The sequence below is a fragment of the Lepus europaeus genome, chromosome X (genome assembly GCF_033115175.1).
Source record: "Lepus europaeus isolate LE1 chromosome X, mLepTim1.pri, whole genome shotgun sequence".
In the NCBI taxonomy this organism is placed as follows: Eukaryota; Metazoa; Chordata; class Mammalia; order Lagomorpha; family Leporidae; genus Lepus; species Lepus europaeus.
Window position 1 is genome coordinate 95022884 of NC_084850.1, and position 19688 is coordinate 95042571.

At 37.0% G+C, this 19688-nt stretch overlaps 1 protein-coding gene and 1 pseudogene across 2 annotated transcripts in view; both read right to left on the reverse strand.

Annotated features, from left to right (window-relative positions):
• The window catches only part of KLF8 (KLF transcription factor 8), a 296444-nt gene that overhangs the window by 59624 nt on the left and 217132 nt on the right, over positions 1-19688 (reverse strand). The gene's annotated exons all lie outside the window — the stretch shown is intronic.
• LOC133752775 (methionine--tRNA ligase, cytoplasmic-like) overlaps positions 1-19688 on the reverse strand; it is a 30957-nt pseudogene that overhangs the window by 2696 nt on the left and 8573 nt on the right.

Below are 19688 nucleotides of genomic sequence, written 5' to 3' on the forward strand. Positions count from 1 at the left end.
TGTTTGGCCTTTATACACACACACACACACACACACACACACACATATATATATATATATATATATATGCTATGAAAGAAACTTGAGCTAACAAGAGCAGAGAAGGCTTACCTGAGGATGAGTAAAAGCTAACTAGATCTAGAGAAGTATCAGTGGAAGGAATGCCATAAGCAAAGGCCCTGTAACAGGAAGGTCATATGTGTTAAAAAATATGATAATCCAGAGAGGTTAGAGGAAAGTGAGCAAGAGACCATGTACAGCAATTTGAGGCTAAAGATACAGACAAGGGCCTGATTACACAGGAGATTACAGAAATTCCGAAGAGTATTTTTTGAAATCCAATGAACTACTAAATATTTTAAAAAGAGGTGTAACATGATCAGATACATGTTTTGAAAATATAACTGGTTGCATTATGGAGAACTGATTGGAGGGAAATGTAGTAAATTAGAGGCTGGTGAAGGGCTTTAGCAATAAAGAATAATAATTTTGAGTAGATAATGGCAATGAAGATCCAAAATATACAGTTATTGTAGAGAAATTTAGGATTTCTTACCAATAGGACTTAGTATTTGATTAAATAATGGTGGTCCGGGAGAGAAAAATATTTAGGATTATTCTTAACCTTTACTGAAGGGCCAGTGTTGTGGCATAGCAGATTAAGCTACCTCCTGCTGGGATGGTATCCCATATGGGTGCTAAGTCTAGTTCCAGTTGCTCCACTTCTGATCCAGCTTTTGGCTAATGGCCTGAGAAAGCACCAGAAGATGTCCCAAGTGGTTGTGCTCCTGCACCCACGTGGGAGACCAGGAACGGGCTTCTGGCTCCTGGCTTGGGATCAGCCTAGCCCCAATGTTGTAGCCACTTGGGATGTTAACCAGTGGGTGTAAGATTCCCCCCTCCCTCTCTCTCTCTCTCTGTAACTCTGCCTTTCAAATAAATAAATCTTTTCTTTTAAAAAAATTATTGAGAAATAATGGAAAAGAACCATGTTTGAAGAGGAAAGATCATGAGCTTGGTTTTGGTACTGAGTCTGAGGTATATTTTAGGTAATGTCAAGAAAGCAATTGAATCTGTGGACTTCTTAGGAGATGCATGTTCACTGTGGAGGACCTAAATTTTGCTTCTGCAGGCCTCTTACGTTAATCTCTATAAAAACACTCTCCCAAGCTTCTACTGGGTCTTCTCTTCCAACAGCATTTTAAAATTTATTAAAGTAATCCCTTTGACTCTTAGGCCTATCAGTGTGATCAGTTGTGAACTGAAATTGATCACCTGGGCTGCTGAGATGGCATTGGTACATGCCACCTTGATGGGATTGTATTGGAATCCCCTAGCACTTTTCTAACTCCATCATTTGGGGCAAATCCAATTGAGCATGTTCCCTATTATACACTGTTCATATTGGATTGACTGAAGTCATTGGGCCAACCCTAATGACCTCATATTTGTGATGACACTATTTCCAAATAAGTTCACATTCTGATATACTGGAAATTTGGCATTTAACATATGAATTGTGTGTGTGTGTGTGTGACAGAGAGAGAGAGAGAGAGAGAGAGCAAGCATAATTGTGTGTGGCACAATTCAGCTCTTAACTCCTTGTCATGGGATTCTTGTGAAGTTTAAAAGAGATAATTCATGGAGCTGGCACTGTGGCCTAGCAGGTAAAGCCACCGCCTGCACTGCTGGTATCCCATATGGGCACCAGTTCGAGTCCCTGCTGCTCCACTTCCATTCTAGCTCTCTGCTATGGTTTGGAAAAGTAGAAGAAGATGGTCCACCTCCTAGGGCCCCGTACTCAAGTGGGAAACCTGGAAGAAGCTCCTGGATCCTCGCTTCTAATCGGTCCAGCTCCAGCGGTTACAGCCATTTGGGGGAGTGAACCAGTGGATGGAAGATCTCTCAATTTCCATTTCCAGGAGTCTCCTAGTTGTCTCTCCTGAAGCCAAAAGTCACGAATGAAGCTCAACATTGATGGGTTTATCCTGCCAACACTGCAGTGTTAGCACACTTCTCCATTTCTTCCATTTAGGTGGGCATTGGGAAGTACTTCAAAGCTAAACTTCATGACTCACTTCTGGCAGTCCCATTAACTCCTGCAGGTAACACAAGGGGAAATTCACTCACTCTCTTTTTAAAGTGGTCAGAAATTCAACACATATGACTACTACGCATATCATGTTCCCAAACATATGCACCACAACATGGAGAATGCCAATGGCAGGGGTGGAAATCTTTGATGGACTTCTCAGGTTTTGAATTAATGACATCTATTCCTCAAAGTCCAACACTTCTCACATCTGGAATACCTCTATAGTAACCTTCAGCCAAAGCACCGATACCCCCAACCCATACCAGAAATCATACTCTCAGGGAACACCCACTGCTGTTACTAATTACCCTACTGCTAAGAGGAAGGCTATACAATTTGCCTGAGAGTCTCTCACAGCGTTAGTTATCAGGAAATCTAGGGAAAGCAAAGAACCCAGAAGAACAAAAAATGTGATTAACAATTAAAGTTTGTATATGCTGAATGACACTAGAATGACACTATATTGCCTACTATCTTTAGAGGCCCTGTGTCCATAAATGCAGGTTGTATAGCTCAGAGCCCATTCATTCTCTATCTCTACACCACTCTGGAAAGGCCCTCAAGATGTTCTCAGGATGTTTATGGGGTAAAAACATTTTATAATAATATAAAGACATTATTTGCCTTTTACATTATGTTGATATTTGATCTGATGGTGCAAAGCAATATTAAATTATACTGCTAGAACCTTAGTACAAAAAAGGCAGTGACAGGAAACAGCACTAGTAGCTATTATATTCTATTATATTACACATTTGTAGTTTTTACAAAATGCCAAATTTATTTAAGAATGCTACGATGTAGATGTAAAAAAATTAATTTTATTTAATTTTCATCTTTAATTGTAACTTTACATTTTTAATTAATTCATTTTTATTTATTCTAATGGTTAATTTTTATTTATTTTTATTTCTATTGTTATTAATTTTTATTTGTCTGCTGGTTAATTTCCCAAATGGCTGCAGTATCTGGGACTGCAGTGACCTAACAACTTGAGCCATCACCTGTTACCTCCCAGAGTACAAATTAATGGGAAGCTGGAATCAGATGTATAGCTGGATTGAAAAACGTGCATGCTGATATGTGATGTGGGCTTCCCAAACAGCATCTCTTTAAAAATATCTATCTATCTATCTATCTATCTATCTATCTATTTATCTATTTGAAAGTCCTGGTGCCAGGCCATTTTGATTTTAACTGCCCTGGAGCATGTCTTTAAATCTGGTATTGTGATGCCTCTGACTTTGTTTTTGTTGTATAATATTGCTTTAACTATTTGTGGTCTCAAGTTTCCATACGAATTTTCTTTAAAGATTTTATTTATTTATTTGAAAGCTAGAGTTACAGAGAGATGGAGAGACAGAGAGAAAGGTCTCCACCTGCTGGTTCACTCTCCAAATGGCCACAATGGCTGGAGCTTCTTCTGGGTCTCCCATGTATGTGCAGGGGCCCAAGCACCTGGGACATCTACTGCTTTCCCAGGCCATAGTAGAGAGCTGGATCAGAAGTGGAGCAGTTGTGACTAAAACTGGCGCCCATATGGGATGCTGGTGCTGCAGGCGGACACTTAGCCTACTACCACAGTGTTGGCCTCTCCATATGAATTTTAACATCATTCTTTCTAGATCTTGGAAGAATGTCAATGGTATTCTGGACTGGGATCTCACTGAATCTGTAAACTGCTTTTGGTAGGATAAACCTTTTGAGGTTATTGATTCTTCCAATCCATTAACATAGAATTCTGCCATTTTTAATGTCTTCTATTTTTTTCTGTAATATTTTATACTTTTCATTGTAGAGATTTTGACATCCTAGGTTAGATTTATTCCAAGGTATTTAAATCTTTTTGTAGCTATTGTGAGTGGGGTTGATCTTAAAAGTTCTTTCTCAGGCATGGCATTGTCTGTGTATACAAAGGGTACTGATTTTTGTGTGCTGATTTTATATCCTGCCACTTTACCAAATTCTTTTATGAGTTCCAATAGTCTCTCAGTAGAGTCTTTTGAATCCTCTATATACAGAATCATGTCATCTGCCAATAAGGACAGGTTGACTTTTTCCTTTCCAATTTGTATTCTTTCAATCACTATGTCTTTCCTAATAGCTCTAAAACTTCCAGGACTATATTAAATAGCAATGGTGACAGTGGGCATCCTTGCTGGTTCTGCTTCTAGCTTTTCCCCATTAAATAGGATATTGGCCGTGTGTTTATCATAAATTATCTTGATTGTGTGTTGAGGAATTTTTCTTCTTTGCCCAATTTGCTTTCATCATGAAAGGATGCTATATTTTATCAAATGATTTCTCTGCATCTATTGAAATAACATATGGTTTTTGTTCTTCAGTTTGTTAATGTGATGCATCACATTTATTGATTTGTGAATGTTGAACAGTCCCTGCATACCAGGGATAATCCCACTTGGTCTGAGTGAATGATCTTCTGATGTGTTGTTGAATTCAATGAACCAAAACAGATCAGTAGACCAATGGGACAGTATAAAAACTCCAGAAATGAATCTACACATCTACAACTAACTTATCTTTGACAAGGGTGCTAAAATCAGTCTCTAGAGAAAGGACAGTCTCTTCAACAAGTGGTGCTGTGAAAACTGTATCTCTATGTACAGAAGTATGAAGCAAGTCCTCTACCTTACATTTTACACAAAAATCCATTCAAAATGGATCAAAGACATAAATATACAACCCAATACCATCAAATTACTAATGAACATTTGGGAAACTCTGCAATACATTAGCATATGCAAAGACTTCTTGGAAAAGACTCCAGAAGCACAGGCAACAAAAGTCAAAATTGATAAATGGGAATACATCAAACTACGAGGCTTCTGCACTGTGAAAGAATCAGTCAGCAAAGTGAAGAAGCAACTGACAGAATGGAAGAAAATATTTGCAAACTACACAACTGATAAAGGGTTAATATCCAGAATCTATAAAGATCTCAAGAAGTTTAACAACAACAAAACAAACAATACAGTTAAGAAATGAGAAAAAAAGATTGAACAGTCATTTTTTTCAAGACAGGAAATTCAGATGGCCAACAGACACTTGAAAAAATGCTCAAGATCACTAACCATCATGGAAATGCAAAACAAAACCAACATGAGGTTTCACCTCATTCCACTTAGAATGGCTCTCATACACAAATCAACAAACAACAAATGCTAGTGAGGATATTGGGAAAAAGGTACACTAATCCACTGTTGGTGGGAATGTAAACTTGTGCAGCCACTGTGGAATACAGTATGATGATACTTCAGAAATTGGAATACAGAGCTACCGTAGATCCAGCCATTCTAATCCTGTGAATTTACCCAAACCATAAGAACTCAACACACTAAAGAGTTATCTGTACTCCCATGTTCATTGTACCACAATTCACAATAGCTAAGATATGGAATCAATCTATATGTCTATCAACTGTTGACTGAATAAAAAGATAATGGTATATATACACTGTGGGATACTACCTTGCTGTAAAAAATGAAATCTTGTCTTTTGCAACATAATGGATGCAACTGGAAACCATTATACTTCATAAAATAAGACAATCCCAAAAAGACAGATACCATATGTTTTCCCTAATCTGAGGTAACCAATAGTACCTAAAATATAATGTATTGGAGTGATGGTGGCCTGCGCCGTGGCTTAACAGGCTAATCCTCCGCCTTGCGGCACCGGCACACAGGGTTCTAGTCCCATTTGGGGTACCGGATTCTATCCCAGTTGCCCCTCTTCTAGGCCAGCTCTCTGCTATGGCCCAGGAAGGCAGTGGAGGATGGCCTGGGTGCTTAGGCCCTGCACCCCATGGGAGGCCAGGAGAAGCACCTGGGTCCTGGCTTCGGATCAGAGAAATGCGCCAGCCGCAGTGGCCATTGGAGGGTGAACCAACGGCAAAAAGGAAAACCTTCCTCTCTGTCTCTCTCTCTCACTATCCACTCTGCCTGTCAAAAGTAAAAATAAAAAATAACGTATTGGAATGAAATGGCCATTTTGAGGTTCAATGTTCAATGATACATTCCTTGTCTTTTCTGTTGAGGAACAATGTTTTTTTTTTTTTTCTTCATACCACTTGTTTAATTCTTTTACTTAGTGTAGGGTCAACTTTACAATCATTAAGTAACCTCAAAGTAGATCTTTGTAAAAACTATGAGTATGAATGGGAGAGGTTGGAGGAAGAAGGTTTGGAGTGTGGTGGGGTAGAGGGAGGGTAGGCTGTGAAGTATCATTATGTTCCTAAATCTGTGTATATGAAATATATGAAACTTGTACAATTTAAATAATTTTATTAAAAAGAAAGAGTGACAAAGAAGAGTGAGAGACAGAGATTTTCCACCTGCTGGTTCACTCCTGAAATACTTGCAGTAGCCAAGGCTGGACCAGGCTGAAACCAGGAGCCAAGAAACCCATTCAGGACTCCCATATGGGTTGCAGGGACTCAAGTACTTGAGCCATCGTCTGCTGTTTTCTAAGGTGCATAGAAAGGAGCTGGATTGAAGATAGAGTAGCCACAACTTGAACTGGCACTTCAATATGGGATGCAGGTTTCCCAAGCTGTGGCTAACCCATTGCATCACCATGCTCACCTCCCCAAGTAGCATCTTGTTTATTTATGTATTTATTTGACAGGTAGAGTAAGACAGTGAAAGAAAGAGACAGAAAGAAAGGTCTTCCCCAAAAGGCTGCTACGGCCCTAGCTACGCTGATCCAAAGCCAGGAGCAGGTGCTTCCTCCTGGTCTCCCATGCAGGTGCAGAAGCCGAAGCACTTGGGCCATCCTCCACTGCCTTCCCGGACCACAGTAGAGAGCTGGAGTAGAACCCAGCACCCAAATGGGATGCCGGCACCACAGGTGGAGGATTAACCAAGTGAGCCATGGCACCAGCCCCCCAAGTAGCATCTTAACTGATAAGCCAAATGTGTGTCCCACGTATACATCTTTTTATAATAGTTTGTGTAACATAAAACATAAAACATGCTTAATGTACACTGACATACATGGTTGTTTCAAGGAAAAGCACATGTATGACTGTTATGAGTGGAACTGGCTATTGTTTTCACAGAAAACTATTTTTACTTTGAAAATACAATTGGAAAATTCTTGGCATTCAGATTCAAATTTCTGGCAGAGATTTTACTAAATACAAAATTTAAGTTTTCAAACAAATATTAATATTTTGGAAGTTTTGTATCTGCCTCTGGAGCTTTATGGCTTCTTCTTCCTTTTTTACATTTGTTTATTTTTTTCAGTCTCTAATTTTATTTTTTATTTTCATTTTAGTTAATTTTTAACAGGTTAAATGATTTGTAGATATAAGTCTAGGAACACAGTAATATGCCTATCCTCTCTTCCTCCCTTCTTCCTTCTTTCCATCTACCTTTATTTTTGTTTATATTCTTTTTTTAGGTTTTGAAATAATATACTTTAAATCTGCATTACAACAAAGTGTATTATGACTTCACTGAATTAGATCAATTCATAAAAAGCAGAAAAATCCTAGTTTAGTGAGAACATAGACAATGGCTATAAACTACAATTGAATGGAAAAATGACCATTTCTGATGAGGTTGGTGGTAATATCAATAAATGTGATTTATGAAATATGGTGACATTTGGAAGATTTTCATAACAGAGTGAATCAATATTTTCCAAGTAATCTACATGGCAAGATTAAAGAAGCATGCACAGGTAAAAGTAACATCAAAATTCAAGTCAGGCCAATAGATTTTAGTGTTAACAGAGTAGGAAAAGTTCAATGTTGTTCACATTCCACATTCCAGTTACGCTTTAAGAAATTTCCAGTTGTCAAATTTTTGTATAATATCAAAGACAAAATTTCCATAATTAGTTGAAAAAAGATTATTAAGATACTTTTCTTTTTATGTGTATATACCTGTATGAAAAGTCATATTTTCATCACATATTTAAGCCAAAAAACATATTGCTGTATATTGAATGCAGAAGCAGTTATGAGAAATTGTCTGTATTCTTTTAAGTTAGATGTTAAAGAAACTTCTAAAATGTAAAACAATGCAATACTTTTTTCTGGATAGGTGAAATATTTCTATTACATTTTTATTTTGAAGAAAACAAGTTATATAACTCAAAAATAAAGTATAAAAATTAAATTTATCAAAATATATCAACCTACGGCATACAGAAACTACTACCATTTAAAACTGTCCAGCTTTATCATCTCAGTAAATACTGGGACACACTCAAAATCATATAGAACTTATAAAGGAAAGATGCAATCTGCTAATTCAAGTTTGTTCAACACTCCAGAAAACATAATTTAGATGACAGGAAGCCAATGCAATCTTTCTTTTTTTAAAAGATTTATTTACTAAACTGATAAGAACAGATACTACACTTGATCTTAGCCAATCCCATTCACAAGAGCTCTAAAAAAATAAATAACTTGGAATAAATTCTACCAAGAATATCAACGATATCCATGATGAGAATTACAGAACTTTAAAGAAAGAATTAGAAGGAGACACAATGGCAGATGTCCTAAACAGCACTCTGGCCTCAGAATCAGCCCTTAAGGAATTCGGATCTGGCTGAAGAGCCCATGAGAGTATTTTAGGCATGGAAAGCCAAGACATTCTGACAAAAAAAGAGGACCTAAATGAAAGATCTCTGTGAGTGAGATCCCAGTAGAAAGAACGGGTCATCAAAGAAGGAGATACCTTTCTCTGAAGGGAGGAGAGAACTTCCACTTTGACTATGACCGTGTCTAAATAAGATCGAAGTCGGCGAACTCAAAAGGCTTCGATAGCCTTGGAAACTCATGACTAGAGCCTAGGTAGATTACTGACACCATAAACAAGAGTGTCAAATTGTTAAGTCAACAACAGGAGTCACTGTGTACTTGCTCCTCATGTAGGATCTCTGTCCTTAATGTGTTGTTCAATGTGAATTAATGCTATAACTAGTACTGAAACAGTATTTTTACACTTTGTGTTTCTGTGTGGGTGCAAACTGATGAAATCTTTACTTAGTATATACTAAATCGATCTTCTGTATATAAAGATAATTGAAAATGAATTTTGATGTGAATAGAAGGGGAGAGGGAGTGGGAGATGGGAGGGTTGTGGGTGGGAGGGAAGTTATGGGGGGAAAGCCATTGTAATCCATAAACTGTACTTTGGAAATTTATATTTACTAAATAAAAGTTTTTTTAAAAAAAGGAAAAATCGTCCATGTTCATGGATTGAAAGAATCAATATCATCAAAGTGTCCATACTTCCGACAGCAATTTACAGATTCAATGCAATACCAATCAAAATACCAAGGACATTCCTCTCAGATATAGAAAAATTTATGCTGAAATTCATATGGAGATACAAGAGACCTCAAATTGCAAAAGCAATCCTATACAACAAAAATGAAACAGGAGGCATCACAATACCAGATTTTAAGACAAACTACCGGGCAGTTATAATAAAAACATTTTAGTACTTGCACAAAAATAGATGGATAGACCAATGAACAGAATAGAAAGTCCAGAAATCAAATCATTCATCTATACCAACTTATTTTTGATGAAGGAGCTAAAACCAATCCCTGGAGCAAGGGTAGTCTCTTCAACAAATGGTGCTGGGAAAACTGGATCTCTGCATGTAGAAGCATGGAGTAAGACCCTTACCTTACACCTTACACAAAAACCCACTGCAATTGGATCAAAGACCTAAACCTATGACTTGATACCATCAAATTATTAAAAAACACACACTGGGGAAATTCTGCAGGACATTGGCAAAGGCAAAGAATTCTTGGAAAATACCCCAGAGGCATAGGCAACCAAAGCCAAAATTGACAAATGGATTACACCAAATTGAGAAGCTTTTGCGCTGCAAAAGAAACACAGCAAAGTGAAGAGGCAACCAACAGAATGGGAGAGGATATTTTCAAGCTATTCAAATCTATAAAGAGCTCAAGAAACTCAACAACAAAACAGGCAAAAGACTTAAACAGGCATTTTTCAAAGAGGAAATCCAAATGGCCAACAAACATATGAAAAAATGCTCAGCATCTCTAGCCATCAGGGAAATGCAAATCAAAACCACAATGAGGTTTCACCTCACCCCAATTAGAATGGCTTTCATACAGAAATCAACAAACAACAAATGCTGGTGAGTTTGTGGAAGAAAAAGATACTCTAATCCACTGTTGCTGGAGATGTAAAATAGAACAGCCACTGTAGAAGACAGTATGGAGATACTTCAGAAATCTGAATATAGACTTGCCATATGGAATTTCCAACCATTCCACTCCTGGAAATTTACAAAAGGGAAATGAAATCAGCATATGAATGAGTTATCTGTACCCACACGTTCATTGCAGCTTAATTCACAATAGCTAAGCTATGGACTCAACCCAAAAATCCATCAATTGAAGACTGGATAAAGAAATTATGACATATATACAGCATGGAATACTACACAGCAGTAAAAAATGAAACCCTCTCTTTTGCAACAAAATGGATGTAACTAAAAACCATTATATTTAGTGAAATAAGCCAGTCCAAAAAGGATAAATACCATATATTCTCCCTGATCTTCGGTAACTAATAGAGCACCTAAAAGGTAATCTATAGAAACATAATTGACAGTTTGAGATGTGATGACTTTGAACAGCCATTGTCTCAACTGTTGAGGAACAGTTTTTTTGTTTTTCATACTATTTGTTGAACTCTTGACTTAGTATAGAGTTAGCCTTATGTGTATAAAGTAAATTAAAAACATATATTAGTAAAAAATAAGAATGGATATAGTAGAGGGAGGAGAAAAAGGGTGGGAGTGCAGGTAAGGTGGGAAGAATCATTATGTTCCTAAAGTTGTATTTATGAAATGCATGAAGTTTGTATAACATAATTAAAAGGTTTCTGGGCAAAAATAAGATTTATTTATGTATTTGAAAGGCAAAGTTACATAAACAGAGGGTGGGTGAGGGCAGAGAGAGAGAGAGAAAGAAAGAAGGAATTTTTCATGTGTTGGTTCACTCCCCAAATGACAACATCCAAGGATGGTCCAGGCTGAAGTCAGGAACCAGGAGTCACATGGGTCCCAGGGCCCCAAGCACTTGTGCAATCTTCTACTGCTTTCCTAGGCACATTATCAAGGATATGGATTGGAAGTGGAGCAGCCAGGACTCAAACTTGTGCCCATATGCCACAACATTGGCCCTGCAATGCAACTTTTCAGATATCCCTTTTGGAAAATTTAGTGTTTTTTATAAAATGTGTAATTTATATTAACATATATTGGCTTTTATGTCATATTAACTAATATATATTCACAAATATTTGAGAAATTTCTCGTTTTTATTTTTATTATTATAAATATTGATGGATACAACCCACATAAGCCAAAGTTCTTTAGGTTATATATATATATATATATATATATATATATATATATATATGTGTGTGTGTGTGTGTGTGTATTTTTACATATATATATGTATATATATAAAACAATATAAATTATTCCTGAGTCCATAAAGTTTGAGAAAACTGCAAACACATCTGAGAAAATTAGATTCTAATGTCAAACCAGACATGCGAGCTCATGCAAGTAACTTAACCTCTCTGGGCTTGTTCCCTCATGTGTGAAATGGAGAGGATTATCATGCATACTGGATCATAATAAGGATTAACTGTGTTAATATACACCTAGACATTGGAACCAGCAGTAAATAATCTTTCTAATTTTGGTAATGCAGTGTTAGGGGTGGAGTCTCTACTTTAGGTTGATGCCAGGAAGAACCACAAAAATAAAGCACTAACTTTGATTACCTTTCCTTTCCCCTGCCATCACATTTATCAAGTTTCTCCCACTTATTTCCACCCATCTTCCTCTAACTACTCTGGCAGGTCAATATATTATGTTTTTAAAATGTTGAAGAAGTGTTAGTTTGAAACAATGTAGTTTCCATCTCTCTTCTACTCTGACCTAAGTCTTCTGTGTAGCAAAGATCTCTGGTACCTACAATGCTCACCTGAGTCAATATCTGGCAAGGCCACCTACCATGGTTACACAGCATAGCATCAAAGTATACTTATATGTCTTACAGAGCTTAGGTCCCATTCCTAAGCCCTCCTTGTATCCCTAGCATCTAATAATCATCTTCTGAAGTATGTCTCACATTGGGATACATATTGCCATAGCCTATGGACATTTAATATAACATACATTTTTGACAATATGATTCAATGAGAAAATTTGAGGTTAAGTAACTTCACAAACTCATTTGGTTAGACAATAACCTGGAACTACTAGTAAATATTAAACTAAGATAAAGAAAATGAAGAGTATGTATTCCTTCCAAATACCCACAGAACATTTATAAAAATTCATTATGTATTAAACTACAAAGAAAATATATATTTCTAAAAATAAAAATTATGCAAGCTGTACTCTATAACTACACAATAAAATTCTATATTAACCAAAAAATAGAAATGAAAAAGTAAAAAAAAACCTCAGAATTTCTGGGTCAAAGAAGAAATAAAAGTTGAAATTATGAGTAATTTGTATTGTGCAGTATGTCATACTAGACATTAAATTTACTTCTCCATTCACTTCTGCATTTTAGCAAATTAGGACACTAAATATCAGAGTTTGCTGTGGATTACTTCCAGGAATTTTTCTTCTTTTACTAGAGCATGAAGAGAGCTCATCCATGTCTAGAACTTCAACTCTCAAACATACAGAAATAGCATATTTACATTTATATCTCCAACACAAATCTCCCATTTTGACTTCATATGCATTTAACCAATTCTATTCTTCACTGTTTTAGAAGCAATATCACTATTCTCCTAAATCTATATCTATGTATCTATATATATGAAAAAATTGAAGGCTGTCTGTTCACCTTATATAAATTAATTTAAAAAAAAAACTGGGTTAAAATTGAAATCCTAATCTCCACATTCCTATCCAATACCTTGCTTTTCCATCATTCCCTATAATTTGTGTGGGCACCTCCATACATTGAATTACATAAGCCAAAACCATAGGAATTATGCTTGGCATTGATGTCTCCCATTATCTCCTACCACCAATATCCAATATCCAGTCAACCTCCAAGTTCATTCAAATTTACTTCTCTTTTAAAAGAAGACTTGTTTATTTGAAAGGTAGGATGATAGGGGAGAGGGAGAGAAGGAGGGAAGGGGGGGGGAGGAGAAAAGATTCTTCCATCTGCTGTTTCACTTCCCAAGTGCCCATAACAGCTGGGGATGGGCCAAAATTATACTAGGAGCAAGGACCTCCATCAGAATCCCCAATGTGGTTGGCAAAAACCCAGGTACTTGAGCCATCATCTGCTGCTTTCCAAGAACTTTAGCAGGGAGCTGGCTTAGAAGCAGAAGTGGGACTTGATTATAAGCACCCCAATCTATGATACAGGACTCTGTCACAATGACCTCCCTAACGTTACTTCTTAAATCTTTTTCCAATCTGTCCACTTCTACTACCTTAATGTGATACAGTATCATCTCTTGTTGACTTGAAGTGGCCATTTAACTGGACTCCCATGCTCCCACCTCTGTACCTCTATAGTAATATTCTCTCTAAGCAGCCTGAGTGATGTTGTTAAGTGGAGAAAAAAAGACTAAAATCTTCCAATGGGCCTTCTAAGCACTCTTAGAAAAAAAGAAATGGCTTCACCTAGGCATGCAAGTCCCTAATGGCTCTGGGTCTTCAGCCCCCAACTTGCTTCTGCTTCCTTGATTCTCAGCAATAGTCATAGTAAGACTGTTCTTTAGATTCTAATTTTTGCCACACTCTTTCATTTATATTGTCTTTACCCATCATGTTCCCGCTTTATAGAATACGACTCTCTCCTAGTTTGGCTTAGTTTACTAATCACTGTTAATTCAAGCCTTCCCTGACCTGACAAAGATGTTAAGTCATCCATGATAGCTTTTCATAATCATATGTTTATGATGCACTTTTAACTTCATATGACTAATGATATTATCAACATTGAATTCAGTCTCTGGTCCACAAGCAGGTAAGCGAGACTTCTTCGAAAGGAATCCTTTATCCCCATTCAAACCTTTAGGTGACTGCAGCCCTGGACAAAGTAGATTTCTTACATAAATGGAAGAAGGAAAGGCTGATTCATAATGGGAATAGCCCAGGGGCAGGAGGGAATCCAGGAAGCTATATAATGAAGATCAAAAACAGATTACCTTTGTGGAATTATAGGCCCATAGAATCCAATGCATCATGTCTTGGGAGGAATCCATAAGCTTCCATTTCCCTGATGACTTACTTTTACTTAATCTATATAGATGATAATATTTATTTGACAAAATATCTACTACATGTGTGAGGTATTACACTGGATGCTGGAGTTATTGTAAACACAAAAACTAGTTTGCCTTCAGGTAGTTCTTACAAAAAATATTGACACCAATACAGCATCGAAATTTTTTTATTATTATTGTGAGTCTTGAAAAATAAACTTCCATGTGAGTAAGGATTAGGGATGGTTGTGGCAAGCTAAGGGAAGGGAAAGGAAATGAAAACATGCTTTTTTCACTATGCGCTCTATTTCTTTCTGTTCACTCATAGTTGCATCCTTGAACTTAGCCTAAGGTTAAAGAATCCATGTTGGACATGGCCATTTGACTTGAAAATTAATTTTTTTTTAAAAAATTAAATCTATTCATATTCCAGTGTTCTGCTCAACAGAGAAGTCAGAGTCTTCATTCGAACCTGACCTTATGTCCAACATTCAGGTAGAGTAAAAATATCTGTTAATCCCAGTGCTTAGCAATAAATATTTTAAATAGAAAAAAAAACTTTATGGCATCCTTAGCATTTGAAAAATTAATAGAAGTCTCAAGAGATTGTAAAAGTATACATCTTATGGCCAGTGCCGTGGCTCAATAGGCTAATCCTCTGCCTTGCAGCGCTGGCACACCGGGTGCTAGTCCCGGTCGGGGCGCCGGATTCTGTCCTGGTTGCCCCTCTTCCAGGCCAGCTCTCTGCTGTGGCCAGGGAGTGCAGTGGAGGATGGCCCAAGTGCTTGGGCCTTGCACCCCATGGGAGACCAGGAGAAGACCTGGCTCCTGCCTTCGGATGAGTGCGGTGCGCCAGCTGTAGCACGCCAGCCGCGGTGGCCATTGGAAGGAAAGACCTTTCTCTCTGTCTCTCTCTCTCACTGTCCACTCTGCCTGTCAAAAAAATAAAAAATAAAATAAATTAAATTAAAAAAGTATACATCTTATAATGTGACAGTTGGATTCAGGAATACTTTCTTGCTGGTAGAATATCATTAATGTTGGGTCTGGAAAGCAGTTCTGAATAGAACAGCATCTTGGGAGCAACTATAATAAAGGGATGGATGGTACAGAAGAAACAATTTTCAAATGAGAGCCACACAGAAATTCAAATCCACAACAAATACAAAAATGACAGATCTAACTTCCTGCAGTGGTAGAATAGACATTTTAAAATATAAATAGACCAAAGGTAAATATCACAAGTGATCAATAAGGATTCAGTGAGACTATTGGATGTGTTCTAAATTTGAAGCATCACTGATCTCAGGAACATGGTTGATTATCTTAAACTAAAGGCTCATTTGAATAATGTGACCAGACAAATGCTGATTTCTAACTATAGTGAGTTTGTGCCCTAGGAATTTCTTCCTCTTAGGAAATAAAGTTTATTTGGTGATCAACTTCTCTCCATTCCCTCTCCCCTAGTCCCTCTCCAGCCTCTAGTTACCACTATTCTTCTCTCACCTTCTATAAGAGCAACTTTTTTATTTTTTTAAATGTTTCTTTTTTATCTTATTAATTTGTGAGGCATAATGAGAGAAATAGTGATAGGCATATAGATATATAGAGAAAGAAATGCTGCATCTAGTTCAGTCTCCAAGCCCTCAAAAGCCAGGGCTGGGCCAGGCTAAAGCCAGGAGCTGGGCATTCAATCTGTATTTCACACATGGGTACCAGGGTCCCAACCAAATGCTACCTTCCAGGGTGCACATTAGCAGGAAGCTGGAATAGGGAGAGTGTCCAGGACTTGAAACTATGCACTCTGCTATGGAAATCAGGAATCCTAAGCAGAGTCCTTAATGATATAATAAATGCTCACTCATCAGCTATTTCAGATTCCACACATAAATGAACTCTGCCACCTAAGTAGAATAACAAGGCATCAGTCAAAACACACTGAATTATGTAGAGTAAATACAAATGTGGAAGTGGAAAAATGTTAAGATTGACACTTCTAAGTAATGTTATAAATAAGTTGCAATATATGTGTATAAGAATCATGATAATACATTTATCAAAGGTTATAATAACCAGTATTTTTGAGCACTATGCATTAATACTAGATATTGTTCCAGCCAGCATATACTACCTCATTTAAAATTTGCAATAGCCTTATGAAGACATTTCTGTTATTGTGCTTATTTTACAGATTAAGATACTGAGAAAGATAAGTATTTTGCTTATTTTTACACAGCTAATAAGCTACAAAGCTGGAGTTTGAACCCAGGTAAATTGGCTGCCAAAAACATGCTCTTCATTACTATGCTATACAGCTTCTTGTGAAATAAATTATTTGATATACAAACTCTATATTGAAGTACTCAGAATTCATAAAAGATACTGTTTTCAATATTTAAATTGAAAATTAAATTCATCTATCTTCAGAAGAATTCCTTTTTTCTTCTCGTGGAAATTTGAAACTCTAAAACATAATCATTTTACACATTTTCATATTTAGAGAGACAGAGAACAACATTGGCTTGTGGCCTGATTCCATCTCTATTTAAAAAACAAACATAGGGTTAACTATGTACAAAGTGATAAAGGTAGCAAGCCCTGTAGCTGGAATACAAATCCAGGTCTTTAGAGTTGAGGACTAAGCTCATTTCATGACACTACAAACAAATACTCATTGGACTTTAGAGTTTGATTGGGTTAATGAACTAAAATATATGTATGAAAAAGAACTGTACATCAGAGAAAATACTATCATCCATTTCTGCAAGATGTGTGTTAAGGTATATAAAATTCACTTTCCTAATCACTTAATGACATTATCCAGACAACCCTCTGCACCATCACTTTACATTAGTGCTTCTTTTGAAGTCTACTTTTATCACTCTTTGTTCAACTCAGTTTTTTATATTTTAGTTTAAAATACCAAGCTATAGAACTTCCCTCATAAATTGTCTCTACGTTTCTTCTCCTGTGGTCCTTAGAACTTTAAGGACACATACTTCAATGCGTATAGACACCACTGATATGTTTGCCACCTCTCAAAACTAATCCACCTTCTAGATCTTCAACTCTAATTCCTCTCTCTGATCAGTGTTTTCCATTTGTCCAATTTATTCCATTCCCATCTTCGTACTTTACTGATTCTTCACCCTTATATTATCTCTACTCCTTGAATACCTCCTTATTCTTCTAGGCTGTCAGTCACCTTCTGTCTTTAAGTCATACCCAGCCTAGACCATGTGATTAACCGTTTCAATGATGCTATTCATAAGAATATCAGTTACCCTTCTTCTATGTCCTTCTTTGCAAATCACGAACTATGGATAAGATCCATAGTTTTCTGTTTTCTGTTCCTGTACCCGAGTTGAAAGGCATTAATGGAGAAATGAGCAACTGGGGTGATGAGATTCACTACAAATATATACTCTTCAGGGGCCGGCGCTGTGGCTCACTTGGTTAATCCTCCGCCTGCAGCGCCGGCATCCCATATGGGCGCCGGGTTCTAGTCCTGGTTGCTCCTCTTCCAGTCCAGCTCTCTGCTGTGGCCCAGGAGGGCAGTGGAGGAAGGCCTAAGTGCTTGGGCCCCTGCACCCGTGTGGGAGACCAGGAAGAAGCACCTGGCTCCTGGCTTCAGATCGGTGCAACGCTGGCAGAAGCGGCCATTTGGGGAGTGAACCAATGGAAGGAAGACCTTTCTCTTTGTCTCTCTCTCTCACTGTCTACAACTCTACCTGTCAAATAAATAAATAAAAAGAATTATATATATATATATATATATATATATATATATATATATACTCTTCAGCGTGGTTGGATTTCCCACTCCCAGCTGCTTGGCAGTTGTTAAACTCATTCTTAGTTAATTACCGTATTCCCTAAATTGGGAGTCATAAATCTTCTCCATCAATTTTAGCTCATTAGTCTCAAGCCCACTGAAATGATTATGTATAGTTAGCTTCTTCAACTAGTTTAGAAAACATCAAGATTGAGATACAGTCTATGCAAATTCTCATAACTTTTTTCATCTGCATCACATTCACTTATCTGTATCTTTTCCTTTTATCGTTTTATCCTCTTCTCCTCCATGGAAATGTTTGGATCAGGACACTTCTCTTAGGAATGTGTTTCAACTGTTTGTACTTTTTCTATCTCACATTTTCTCTCTCTATCTCTCCATTATATTTTTTCTCTCTAAATCTATAATTATGCACGTCAATTCCCTAGATATATAATCAGGCCTGCAATTCTAATCTAAATAATATTCAAACAACAACAAAAATCTAGTACTTGCTTTTGATCCAACAACCTGTACCTCAAGTCCTTTCCTCCACTGCATATATATTATCAAGAGAATCCATATTTACTACCACTGCTTCCTGACTATTTTCTTTCTCTAGGAATCCTTTCTTATGATGCCAGGCTGAGATAATGAAGTTTGTGGCTAAAGTTCATTTAATAACAACCCACGATCTACATCTAGAGATAATACTGCTACCAAGTTGGGTGAAACACATTGTTATTTACTAAGGAATTTAGTTAGAGCAAGACCAAAGGGATAATGTGTGGATGGGAGCTGAACACATGGAAAATTGTTAGGAAATATGTCTGGGGAGAAGAAAGGTGATGCCTTTTACAAGTGTATGGCACCAGGGATAAAATGAAGTTGAAGATGAAAGCTAAGCTGAAGTACTTGGGACTCAGAAATTTGCCAAACAAAACTTAGATATTAAGAGCTTGTAGGAGATGAGGTAGAGTAAATGTCACAAATTGTCTCAACACTGAGGAGGCTAGCTTTGGAGAAGACAACTGGTTCAGACACTTTTAGGGAACTTACCTATTTTGAATTATGTTCTCATAAATTTCATATGTTAAAGTCCTTAGCCCAAGTACATGAGGATCTGGCCCTACATAGAAATAGGGGCAATGAAAATGTAATTAGTCAAGATGAGGTTAACACTGAAGAAGGGTGGACCCCAATAAATATGAATAGTGTCATAGAGGACATAGGGACCCAGAAATGTACATAGAAAGAATGCTATGTGAAGATGAAGACAGAAGTTTGGGTGAGCATTTCTACAAGCCAAGGAAGTCCAAAGATCATTACAGCTACTTAAGGTACAATAGTCAATGATACTCTTTCAGGGTGTCTTCTCACTTGGTTACCCCACTTAAATTGCTTTTTCTTTCTCTCTATTTTTGTATATTGGGATTGTGGACTTATTGATTACAATCCATATGTATTAAAGTGATCATTTATTTATGTGAAGGCCAGAGTTACAGAGGGAGAGGGAGAGACACACATGCATA